Source organism: Lycorma delicatula, chromosome 3 (genome assembly GCF_047948215.1).
Source record: "Lycorma delicatula isolate Av1 chromosome 3, ASM4794821v1, whole genome shotgun sequence".
Classification (NCBI taxonomy): Eukaryota; Metazoa; Arthropoda; class Insecta; order Hemiptera; family Fulgoridae; genus Lycorma; species Lycorma delicatula.
This window is the reverse complement of record NC_134457.1, coordinates 43,036,156-43,050,105: the sequence shown is the minus strand read 5'-3', so window position 1 is coordinate 43,050,105 and position 13,950 is coordinate 43,036,156.

Here is a 13,950-nt window from a genome sequence, read left to right as displayed (position 1 = left end):
ATAATTGAAGACTTATTGACTGGCTGGTTTAGGTATTGTTAAGTCAGTTGGTGCGGTTGTCAGGAGGGAAATTACCTGTACAAAGGCAAATAGCAAAGATAAACAGAGTTAATGACTACGTTACCCGACGCAGGGCGCAGACCGGGGCCAAGAACTCAAGCATCGGGAATGCCTCGGGTTTATAACACAATTTGATTGATCTTCGTGTAGAGTTACGATTAGCTTCCGTCAAAACATAACAGAATTTAATTTTGTGTTAATTCCTGGGTGAAATGTAGTATAATTAATTAGATATTAATAAATTATAATACGGGGCGCTTATTTAGATTTATTAAGAACAAAATGAAATATTTTCCTTAATTTTATTAAGAATAAAAAATCTGATGTGGATACCACATCAGATTTTTTGTTCTGCATGGATGACGTCTTTTTACGCCTATTAAATTACATATACACATTATTTTTTTTTAAATGAAAAGTACAATAAATTTTATCTCATTAATAACTTTGACATTTTATCATTCTTTTTTTTTATTGTTATTATTGAATTATTATTTATCGTAAAAGTTTTTTTTTACAATCGGAGGTTAATAATTATTAGTAAATTAATTTATTTAAATTAAAAGAAGGAAAGTTAAAAAAGGGAAATGAAGTTTGATTTGAACCGATGTGACTTCTCGTTATGATCCACATACTTCATTAATTAAAATTTTATTTGTATATAACTGTGGAACCAATGAAAATAAGTACCACTTATGCTATATCGTTGAAAAGCTTTCAATGAGGGCTTATTACTGCAGTTAAGAAGAGATCCAAAATCAAAAGTTTTTATATTTTGGGTTTTTTGGGTACTTTTGGTCCAGTCAATTGCAATCAAAACGGGACAACTTGATGTTACAACAGTCCTAAATCCAAAATTTCAACATCCTACGGCTAATCGTTTTTGACTTTTGCAAGATAACTTCAGGGATGGTCAAAATGGATATTTCCGTTGAAATCTGAAAACCGAAATTTTTCGCGATCACAATACTTCCCTTACTTCGTACAAGGAAGTAAAATGAAATAATCTTATATTTTTAACTACCGAAAGAAACCAAAAACTTACAACTTCAAAATTGAAATAACTAACGTTTCACAAATTCCCACATTTGAATTTCAAAAAAGAGTTTTGAATAATTCTGACAGAATTTCAATATAATTTAGAATATCATATTAGAATTATTACTGAGTATTTTTTCAGAAATTTTATCAACGCTGTTGATAAAATTGTTCAGATTTTTTTGTTACAATATTCCAATTGTAAAGTTATTAATTATTTTTTTTATGACTGTAGTAATGTTCTTATATATTCACTTACATAATCTATTTTTATTTTACAAAAACAATATTCCTAGAATAATTTTTTTAAATCAGTACAATTTTGAAAAAGATTAGATAAATTCAATTTTGTGCTAACGAACTTTAAGGTTAATAATTCCCTAATATTATAAATACAGTTTGAAAATCTTAGTACCCTTGTTATAGCACATTTTATAAAAATCCTAAACAGGTGTCATAGACTAAAATAGTAAAATATTAAGATGCTTTTTTACCTTAATAACATTCCATAGTAAAATTTACTAATACTGTTTATTATTTATACAAACACGAACATTTAATATTTTTTAAAAGAAATATAAATATAATATGGTAGCTCTCAGCCTTTAATCCGGATGTCCTGGGTTCGAATCCCGTCAAGCATGGCATTTTTCATACGCTACATTTTCATGTCCGAAGCACAAGCTTCAAGCTTATGTAGCGATATCCAACAAAAAAAAAGAAAAATATTATACTAATAATATTATATTTAATAATATTTTAAAATGTAATTATCACTTATTCTAATAAACTAAGTTATTATACGAATAATATAAAAGCTGTTTTTGAAACAGCCAATTTCAAAAGTCTGAAAATAACAACATAATAACAAATATCGTGTAGTAAATTATTAAATTATAAATTAACCGAATAATATTAAGAAATAATTTGTAATAATTTATTACAAGGCTTAAGAATTATCAACTGTAAAAAAAATTGCGTTTATTTTATAATTGTATAGTTTATATAATCTTTGAAATTATCACGGATATAATTATACTACTTTTTTACTTTTTACTTTTTGTACCCTTTAGCCTCCGGAACCACCGTAAGATATTACTAAAGAGGATGATATGCATGAATGTAAATGATGTGTCTTATACAGTTTCAGGACGACCATTTCTGAAATGTGTGGTTAATTGACACCCAACCACCAAAGAACACCGGTATCCACGATCTAGTATTCAAATCCGTGTAAAAGTAACTGCCTTTCCTAGGATTTAAACTTTAGAACCAACCCGGTGGGTTCATCAGTTATATTCCCGGCTAATAAATGTAAAACAGATTTTTAAAAACTTGCTCTAAATTAAAATATTTTTTTAATATTTCAACTCTTTTAAATCGGCGCCATATCATGAATTAGCAAACAGTTGGTAATTATTTTGATTTTACAATAACTAGTAAAAGTTAAATTACAGAAGAATTATTTTTATAATTCTTATTAGGTGTAATTTTTTTCAGATTTTTAGTTTGTTATTCTATTTTTTTTAATATTTATTTATTAACATTTTTTTTTATAAAAGTTAAAATAAACTACATTTATTTATGATAGTTTATTTAACAGGAGTTACATGAGGAAATAGAATACAGATACTTATTTCAGTTTTAATGTAAGTAGCCCAGTGTTACTTTCTAAAAACTAAACAAAAGCCTTTTATTATTTAATCTACACCTAAATGTTGATTTTTTTTATTTTAAATATGGGCAAATCAATTAATTTTAGAAAATAAGACGCATAAGAGAAATATTTCTTGATTTTTTTCATGATTAAGACATTATTACTTTTTAAATACGATTACGTAATCAATATCCTATTTTTCCTATTTAGCCTCCGAGAATCACCGTCACGTATTACTTCAGAAGATGATATGTATGATTGTAAATGAAGTGTAGTCTTGTACAGTCTCAGGTCAACCATTTCTGAGATGTGTGGTTAATTGAAACCCAACCACCAAAGAAAACCGGTATCCACGATCTAGTATTCAAATCGTATAAAAGTAACTGCCTCTACTGAGATTTGAACGTAGGAACCGTCGTCTTCGAAATCAGCTGATTTGCGAAGGCGTGTTCACTACTGGACCACCCGGTGGCTCACGTAATCGATATCTAATAAACCACATCCTTCCATTGATACACTTTATATTTATAGACCATACATTTGTTATTCTTGCGTGTGAGTAAAAATTCAATCACGTATAATTTTTTTTACATCCATTATTTTTTGTAATAGATTCTTTTAATAAAAAAATCTAGGCATTGCATCTATGATAAGTAATAATATAAAGTGTATTAAAATTATTATATTCTAAGAAAATACCGCCAAGTTAATGAAAAGTTTTAAAAGTATATTCCATAGAACATATTGATAAACTTAGAAAAAAATGTATTTAGTAATTCAATTTTGAAATTACGTATATTCAATTCACCGATCTCTTTCTTCGCATATCTTTCATCCGGAAGGTTTTCGACTAAAACTTCGAAATTTTTCGGCTATTCTGTATCATACAAAATTCATCTCTCTTCATTTTATTTACATATATTCTTTTCACGAAAAATAAATAATTAAAGAAATAATTATTAGCAATAATAAATGTATATATTTATGTATATATTTTTCTAAAGTCACTACTTATAAGACCCATACTCCTACGCGCCAATATTTTGTATTCTTTATAATCAAAAACTAACTTGAACAACCAAGTACAAAATTACAAAGTAAATGAAATGACACCCTATTTTTCTTTTCTTTATTCCAATAGCAGTTTCGCAGGATCCCGCATCATCAGTTGTATATAAATTATATAAAATTACATATCAAAACATATTTTTTTTTTAGAAAAAATTAAAAGATTAAAATTAAAATTACTATTTTATTAATATTACTATTTCCTTCAATTCTATTTTCCTTTATTTTTAGGTACGAGAACACCGAAACCCAACACAAGCAGCAAGCTCCTCCCCCCCCCCCCACCAGAGAGGTGCAAAAAAATGTTAAACAGAGATAAGGATTGTAAAAAATCATTTCAAATGGCACTGAAAAAAAAATATTTTGCCGTAAGAAATTTTAAGCTACAACAATGCTAAGCAACATAACGGCCACTTAATATTTTCTACAGCCAGTAAAAAATTGCCTACCCTACTTTAAAAATAATTGTTCAACAATTAAATACTAAAAAATAAAATTTATTAAATGCTTCCTTCTATCTCAAAACGAACTACTTTTTGGTTTGAGATCGTTACTTAGGGTGTAATATACATCACTTCTGAAACTTTAAAGCCTAAAAAAAGATTGTACAGATTTTGTCCCTTGTTTAAGTGACGATAGCGTTAAACAAATACTAAGTTTATTTCTCCAAACAGCTACTAAGATAGTCGGATTTTGTCATTTATTACATATCTGCAAACTTAGAATCTAAAAATTTGTAAGCAATTTTTCCATATTTTAAACTTTCACGGTTTTGTAATTCCAAAAATATAATTATCTCAGCAGTTCAATTTGAAAGATAAAGTAAACATTTCTTTTATAGTATATTAAACAAAAATCTTTTCTTTTCTTATAAAAGAAAGAGTGACGTATCTACCAAATAGACCTTCTACCCCCAACCAATGCAACAACATAAATCATCCTTAATTCCTAGAGATATGATGTCATATATAAAAAGTCCTAGTATATCTTATACCTATATTTATTGCTTTTAACGTGAATGTTTTTTTTTTTAACATTTTATGTTTTAAAATACTTCTTATATAAAATATATTTTCTCCACTTGTATTTTTATATTCCCTGATGCCGTAAGGGTTGGTCATATCAAAAACTGTTTCACACAAAAGTTTTAGGTAATGTTTAGAGGTCTAACGACCACTTTAAACCGACTCGATACTATGCCTATTAAGAGGTATGATATTTTTTTTATCTTCGAAACCCATTTTTTCCACCCCTGAGCTGGTGATATCCTAGTTGGTGATATCCAAAAACTTTACTTAGATAAGTTTTAGGCTCTTATCAAAAGAACAGTAAGATCTTTAAACGAATTAGATATTTTACTTAATAAGAAAGTTATAGTGATATTTTTTTTCGAAAAAGACCGCCCCATTTCCAGCCCCATGGTCCGATTTTACCTATTAATGAACTTGACCAATATTTGGGGTCGTTATATGTTATGTATCAATTTGAAAGTAATTGGCGCAAAATTACGGCAGTTATCCTGTCCACAAGAATGTGAAATGTATATGTAGATTTTATATTTATATATATATATATATATATATATATACGCGTATATACAAATGTAATAGATAAATATTTGAACTAATGGTGGTTTTGGGGTCTAGGGGATGTAGAATGCGAAGATATGTTGAAATTTTCCGGAACTCGAATCATGGCACCCATTACAATAGGTAGCTTTCTTATGAAATCTACCTAATAATACATATTTTTTCTTAATTTTGTTATTTCTTTTTCTAATTTTCTTTTTTCTTTTGGAATTATAATTTTTACAACATAGTGCATGCTTTTAAATCGTAAATTATTCAAGTATGCTTTTTTCTTTTCAATTCAATCTTTTATAATTTTGTCTTGTTTCTTACATCATGAATTTACATCAGATGACGTATTTATTTTTTTTCGTTCAGGGTAGCTAAAGGACCGCATACCAACTTTCATTTAGCTTTATTTTTCATTTAATTTTCCCCGAAATTTTGTTCCTTTTTTTTTCTAAGCGTTTTTCTTATTTACTTGTGTCTATTTTTCTTATCTTTTTGTTTCGGAATCCTTCCGTGATTTTGATCATTTTTTATTGTCCGTTATTATCTATCTCGTATTTTTAATTTTCTGCAGTTGTTTTTCTTTTAAATTTTTAGATATTTACAAAACATAATAATTATACTTTTTTTCTCAAAGAGGTCGAATATTTTCTTTTTTATTTAATATATTTTAATTTAAGACCTTTATTACAGAGAAATAAGAGTACAGTCATATAAATCGTCTGGTTTTAACAATATCATTTAAACATAATACCATTTTTAACTACTTCAGTACTAGTCCAGAAAAATAGTTTCCTTTATACTGGTTTACATGATAGCTTATGTTCAACTTCATTATTTCACGGCATGATAGCTGCAGTTGAATTATTTGAACAAAAGCTCAAGAAACTTGAGGATTCATGAAGACATTTCATGAATTCACCATATGAACTACCATATTTAAAATAAAGAATTACATTGCACATATATATGAAAAGTATAGAAATAAAGTACTGACAAAAAAAATTTTCTTTTTTGGATGATATAATAATAATTTGCTGGCGGTGAACACATTAAATATAATAATAACTGTAAAATATAATCTGTGACTTACGAATAACTTAAAATACCAGACTGACGCCTCTATTAATGGCCTGATCCAGTGGTTCCCAAACTTTTCCGAGTCGCGGCGCCCTTTTTCAATTAAACTGTTTCTATGACGTCCTACCCTGAGTAAATGCATGACTGACTACTCGTAAAAGATAAAAATACATAAAACTCGTGTATCTTCATTATTTTTTTACTTTATTAACATTAAATTATTAATTATAAATGTCTTGGTACAATTAATTATGAAGCTTTTACATAATTTCGTGGCGCTCCTGTGAAGAGGCCGTGGCTCCTCACGGAGCCGCGACGCACAGTTTGGGAACAGTGGCCTTATCATTAATATAAAAATAAAATTATATTCTACAGATATTTTCATTTTTTTCATACTATAAAATTATAAAACGATTAGAATACAACGATATGAAAAAGATGAAATAAAACTATAAACTGTTTTAATTTCAATGAAATTTCAAAAATAAAAATTGGTACAGTATTTACTGAGATAAAGTTTGATATTTTGGAAAATAAAAATGTTGTAAAATATTGCTTGGAATTAATAGAGTTTTTGTAGTGATACATTCTAAAATAATAAACATAAATTTATTATTACATTAATAAAAAGATATACAGAAATGTAATAACAGACAAGAAACCGGTAAACTGCACACTTTAGCGGTCGATATCGGATTCCGGTACCTGCTCGTATACTTCAGAAACATCGGTTTATCTGACGTCGCAACCACAATTTGTTCTGGTACAATTATTTCTTTCATAGTTCCTGTACTGAATTTGTCAAACTGGCATTTCTTTCTGTGATTTTTGTATTTCTTTTTTTCTTATAATTACTGCTCTTTTGTGTGTTTACTACTTTTTTATCTTACTAAATAGTTTATTAGAAGTCAAAAATGTATAGGAAACAAAAGACATTATTTCTTGGAGCGTTATCATCGCAAATCACTTCAATAAATGCCTTCATGTCCAATTTTCGAATTCCAGTTATCATAAATGAGTATCAACTTGTTTTTGTCTTTTTATTGTTTTAAATTTGTAAAAATATTTATATAAATAAAATAAATACTGAATAAACTGAAAATACATAACTGTATAAGTAAATATAAAAATACACATATATATACTGCATACATTAAAAAAAAAAAGATGCGGTGCTCTACAAGCTTACAGTTTGTTTATTCATTGGTGGCGGATAGAAATCGGATGCACCGTAGTATTGCAGCAGCAGTTCCTGGTGGGGATAAACTACTCTTCAATTGAAATCAAACTCCGTGCGTAAAATATCGAGTTTACGTACTTTTCTGAAAACACTGTATACGTTTTTTATAAAATAACTAAATTTAATACTTTTATAATCGACCTTTATTCGCCTTATTACACCTTTGTTAGTTAACTTTATTTAAATTGTTCGTAAATTTAATTTATTGTAATGTAAACATAAACCCATAATGTCACCAAAATCCGGTAAAATTGGAGGAAAGAGAATTATCAAAAGTCAAACTCAAGCAAATGTTCTTAATATTTATAATTTTATGAAAAGAGGCCGCAGAAGTTCAACCAAAAAATTTAAAACAAATTCAGACTAGTATTTCTAAAGCGACCGGTACATCCGTTACAACCCTTCAGAGCATTTTAAAGCAACAAGAACAATATGAAACTGGTGGAAGTGAATTCAGTACTCCTCGTAAAAACAGCCAAGGAAGACGTTGAAAACTGACCTGGACGATTCCAACAAAGGTGTTATTCGGAGGATGGTGAATGAGGTTCATATATGGCACGGAGAACGCCTCTCTCTCTGAGAAAATGTTTGCCTTAGTAAAAGAGTAGATAAAGTTTGAAGTGGTGATTTAGGGTCTTCACATAGTCATAAAAAATTTAGGCGGAAAAAACTAAAACAAAAATTTGATCGAAAATGATGATATACGGAGATAAAAGGTTGCATTATCTGCGCTGTATAACGCGGTACAGAGAATAAAATCGTCCAATTATATACACAGATGAAAACTACATAATTCTGCCCACACAAGGAGTCAAGTGTGAATCGATGGGTCTTCAAAAGGGCTGGAAGCTCCCTTTTCTAAAGGAAGTCGAACAATAACAGATAATCCGAGAGAAGACAGTTTTAACGAAAGTGCTCTCCTAATATTTAAGTTATTACCGGGACGATATAAATAGTAATAATTTTCAAAAATAGGTTGTATCTCAACTGCTATCTGTCACCAAAATCTGTAACGGTCATGGACAACGCACGATACCACAATGTTCAAATAAATCCAGCTCCTAATTTGAATTCAAAAAACAAGAAATGATCGACTGGTTCATAAAAAACAAGATACCATTTTCACATGAAATGTTCAAACCTGAATACTGTGCGCTGAAAAAAGTAGATAACCCGCGATTTAAAACTTACAAAATAGATTCTTTGTTTGCTGAAAAAGGTTTTCAAGATTACCACCTTAACATCCCGACTTAAATGCTCTTAAGAAGGTCTGGGTATGTGATAAAAATTACATTGCGCAAAAGGATAAAATATTCAATTTAAGAAAACACAAAAAACTAGCGAAAGAAAAATTTCGAAAAATAAATGTATATTTCTGGCAGGCAATTTGAAAAACTGTGGAGAATTATGAAAAAAAATATTTAAAACTTGAACCGATGTTAGACTAAATTTCCGACCGTTTTATAATGTCGCCTAATGGCTTTGACGGCACGTGGCACTTACTAACTTCATGGTGGCCCTGAAAAGGGCCGTTTTTTGCGTCTGCTCTGAGAAAAGCTGTTGGGTCCGGAAGCTGCTCTCCGGCGAAGTTGGGGAGTTGCGGTTCGTCCACTTAAGTCCGACAGATCTTTCCCTCAGCGGCAGTTGGATCCCAACTACAGCGTGGCAGTGGTGGCCCCCAGAGCCCCGCAGTGTCGGGTCGGCGTCGGTCGTCCTTCGCCGGCGCGGCCGAGGCGGTTCTCGCCGAGCGATCCTATGCTGGTCCGGCTCCTGCTGTTGAGTCCGTCGGCCAGGCCGATTGAAGCCCGGCGAGCTGGAGCTCGCCGGACTTCAATCGGGAAGGTAGCGTCCGCGTCCAGCGGTTCCCTCGGCGGGCCGGCCAGGCCTACTGCTCCGGCGGGGATGTTGGCATCCGCCGGGAGGTCCCACGTTTAGCCGGCCAGGGAACTTCTTCTGTCTTCTTCCAACATCTTCTTCTTCTTCTTGGTCTCCTCTAGGTGGTGATCAACGATGAATTTCCAATTCACTGTCGAGCACGCTCTTTTATTGGAGCCTGAGAGTGGTGGAACTACAGCGCCGATATGGTGGGAGAACTATGCGGTCATCTATGCGGTGGGAGTGATGCTTGTATCAGCGCGTCCGTATACTGTGCGCCCCGCTCACATCGTTGCTACCGTTATCGCCCGCCGATATTAAATTAGGCGTAGGTAACAATAGTAAAATTACTTGAAATTGATTTCAGTTCCGACAGTTCCATTGATGACAATGATGACGAAGAGGAAGATGTACTGAGTGGTGTTGAAGAAATAGTACAACTTAGAAAGAGATTAAATATGTTGTGTGTTAATTTAATGAGTCTAGTAAAAATTATTTATGGAACCAATTTGGAAAGGTGTAATTTTATAATTTGATCATTTTTGAACTACGGTAAGTGGTTGATTTTTTAATAAGTTAACTTTTTACATTAATATTAGCATCATGATCACAATATTTTGTAATGATATTTTTTTGTTATTATTTCGCTGGCAAATTCATATGAGTTAAGATTTATGAGATTATTTAAAGCGTCTGTTTTGTCTAACATGTTTGATTTGCACATAGTGTCGTTAATTGTGTACGGTAGACGTCTGTTAATTATTCTTAGAAATAAAAATAATCATTAATTAATTTCACCATCCACGATCACATAGCTAAATATAGAACTAAAACTGCGCATAGTTAAGAAAAATCAAAGACAACTTTTGTTTTACTGGTAGATTTATGACTGGCTACTAAAATGTAATATATTAGGGTCATTAAGAACTTTGGCGAAGGCGTAATTATGAGGCCGAGTGTTCTTACCTACGATTGTAGATGAAGGTTTGCTCTCTGTATTCCTTTCTGCAGACCAAAAGTTTCTCTGTTACTGGATAGAGACAATTAGAGTTCGGGGAGCTTGTTAGCACTACTCGTGAAACAACCTACATTATCTGTTGGTTTCTATTAAATTGAATACCCTTGCTGAATTCCGTGCACTGGTCAGATACAGACGGGGTGAGAACTCGTAGAACCATAGAATTCGATAGCCCGCTTCGCTGAATTTCCCGGGTTGTTGACATTAATCTACTTCTTAGTATAGTCAGCATCCCGAATTCTAGTATACCGTCTGTTGTTAGTCTAATTAGAGTAGGACGATTAAATGAATCATAATTATCTCTTTATTTCTCCGGTATAAAAAATTGAAAACTTAAGAAAAATTAAAATTCGGAAATTTAACTGCATAGTGAGCATGTACATACTTAAAGAAAAATAAAATTTGAATTTTGAAAATCGGTCGGTCCGTGGGTTATAGTTAAAAATTGAAATAGAAAACGAAGAACTATTTGATCTAATTTCTATGGAAAAAATAACGTTGATTGATGATTGAACTTTATACATTTGCTTGAAGGTGATTATTGAAATAAAAATAAAAATCGCTTGACGCTTCATTAAAATACATTAAAATTCAGAAACATGAAATCTTATCAATGTTGCCGTTTACAGGTAATAAATTATTCATTTTATTTTAAATATTTGCAAGAAAAAAGTCTTGATAAATATAAGGATTAAAATAATATATATTAAAATTTGTCGTAAACCAGAGCAATATATTAAGAGGGTCAATGCGGGCCTGCATAGTATTTAAGAAATAACTTATAATACAGCAATTTATTTGCATTTATACAGCTTTACCACATTCCTAAAATTGTCTGCTAAAACAGAGATAATCTACTTAGACTAAGACAATTTAACGTACTATATTTTGTTTAAACATTAAGCATTACACTGCAAATCTGACGAGGCATGTGATTGTAACTGGCATAATGCGGCGTGTTACTAGTGCCGGAGGGGGATTATTCGTACTACGTGTTCTACTTAGTCCTTCACGGCGGGAGTACGGGAGTTACATCCTCTTGGCAGGCTGCTATCTCGCGAGGGAAAAGATCACAAGTTAATTAGTAAGTCTAACTTAAGGAGGATTAACATTACTCAAAGCTTACCGCGACTCTGTGGCTGTTTACATGGAAATTCGGTAGTAATCGGCTAGAAAGCTTCGTTTGCCCGATGTCTGCTCGCTTTTATCTCCTCTTTATCGGCAATTATATTTATATATCTTTAATTATTAGACGATAAGACTTCTTTTCGTTTTTCATTAATGTACTTTCGATGAGATATCAACACGAATCAATATTTATAGTTTTATTTTCAATAAAACAAATTGACTGTAATTAAGTAAGTTTTATTTTAAATAACGTATTTTGTAATTCATTAAAATGAATCAAACATCATTTTATAAAACAAACTTAAAAAAAAAAAAAATCTGATCTGGACACCACTTCCTTGTACGCCTATTAAATTACATATACACATTTTTAAAAGTACATAAAATTTTATTTCACTAATAACTTCTGTCTTTTTTTTTTTACTGTTATTATTGAATTACTGTAAACATTTTTTTTTTATAATCGCAGGTTAATAATTATTAATAAATCAATATATTTAAATTAAAAAAGAGTTAAAAAAAGGAGATGAAGTCTGATTTGAAACAATGTACCTCCCTTGTAAGACCCAAATATTTCATTACTTAAAATTTTGTTTAACTATAACTCTGGAACCAATGAAAATAAGTATCACTTATGATACATTTTTGAAAATCTCTCGATGAGAGCTTATTACTGCAGTTAAGAAAAAGCCAAAAACCAAAAAAAAATTGATTTTGGACTTTTTTGGACACTTTTATTCCAGTCCATCGCAATTAGGGGGAGATGTACAACTAGATGTTACAACAGTCCTAAATCCAAAATTTCAACGGCTAATCGTTTTTGAATTACGCGAGATATATACGTACGTACAGACGCCATGCCGAAACTAGTCAAAATGGATTCAGGAATGGTCAAAATGGATATTCCATTGAAGTCTGAAAACCGTACTTTTTCGCGATCACAATACTTCCTTTACTTACTTACAATACTTACTTTTTAGGAAGTAAAAATAACTAAATAAAGATAATAATTGAGGCCGAAAAGAAAAATATTATACTTGGCACGCTATCCTAGTATCTTTGCCGACAATTTAGAAGCTAAATAATCTACTTCATAAGATCAATGAAAGATCGCGGGCAGACTCCTAATCAATAAACAGAGACTACTTTTTAACGAAACAAGACTTACACAGCTCTTATGAAACGGAACAAAATTTCTAAAATTAAGTACATGATTACATAATAATTAATTTTTTTCCATTATCCTCATCTAATTTGATATTTATTGGAAGAATAGTTGTACGGTTAGCCGTTTCCCAAGTAATCGGTTTTACAGAAACATAATTATTAAAAAAAGCCGGCAAATGGTTGTATTACTTTTCCAGCTTTGTCCTTGACAGGTTTTTATTTCGAACATTTAGGGTTTTTAAATGTTAATGATTCAGTTACTTAATACTTATGGTACAACTGCGAAAAAAAAAAAAATGTTAAGTAAAAAATTTGGATGGATTTGACCCCGTCGAATTTTTATCTTAAAGGTTATGCAGTAATAAAAGTATAGTTGAGAAAAAAAAATAAACTCTTAACAAAAAATTTTAAATTCCAGTTGGCCCCCTAAACCAAATGAGAAGTTTTTATTATCAAAATTATATTGAATTTGTTTTAAAAAAAACACAGTTGTAGGACTTCCACGCCAAGCGGTTTTTTCTGGTGCATTGCTTATACACACAACGTAATTTAAAATATTTATCATTTTATTTAAATATATTTTTTTGTTTATGTAATTCAATCATTCTAACAAAAGCGCGCGAGCATACCGAATTTCATTCGCGCGGGTGTGGCAGTACTAGCGGTCAATTTAAATACTCTTTTAGCATTTAAATATCATTCATTTATTTAATTCTACCACTCACTTGTGATGTTACAACATAGCAGATGATTAGAGACGACTTCAATTAACCTCACACCTCAGGAATGGTCGACCTGAGACGGTACAAGATACATCATTTCCATTCATACATATCATCCTCATTCATTCTCGCAAGTAACACCTTTCAGCGATTCTAGAGGCTTACCAGAAAAGAAAGTAAGACGATTGCAGCAGCGCTACAGTAGTCACTAGCGCTCCTTGTGGTGAGAAATTTTACTAATGACGCACTATACCCACTTATCCACTAGTTTATTTATAGCATTTTTGGGTTAGGTATGCGATTTTGCAAAAATTTTATTT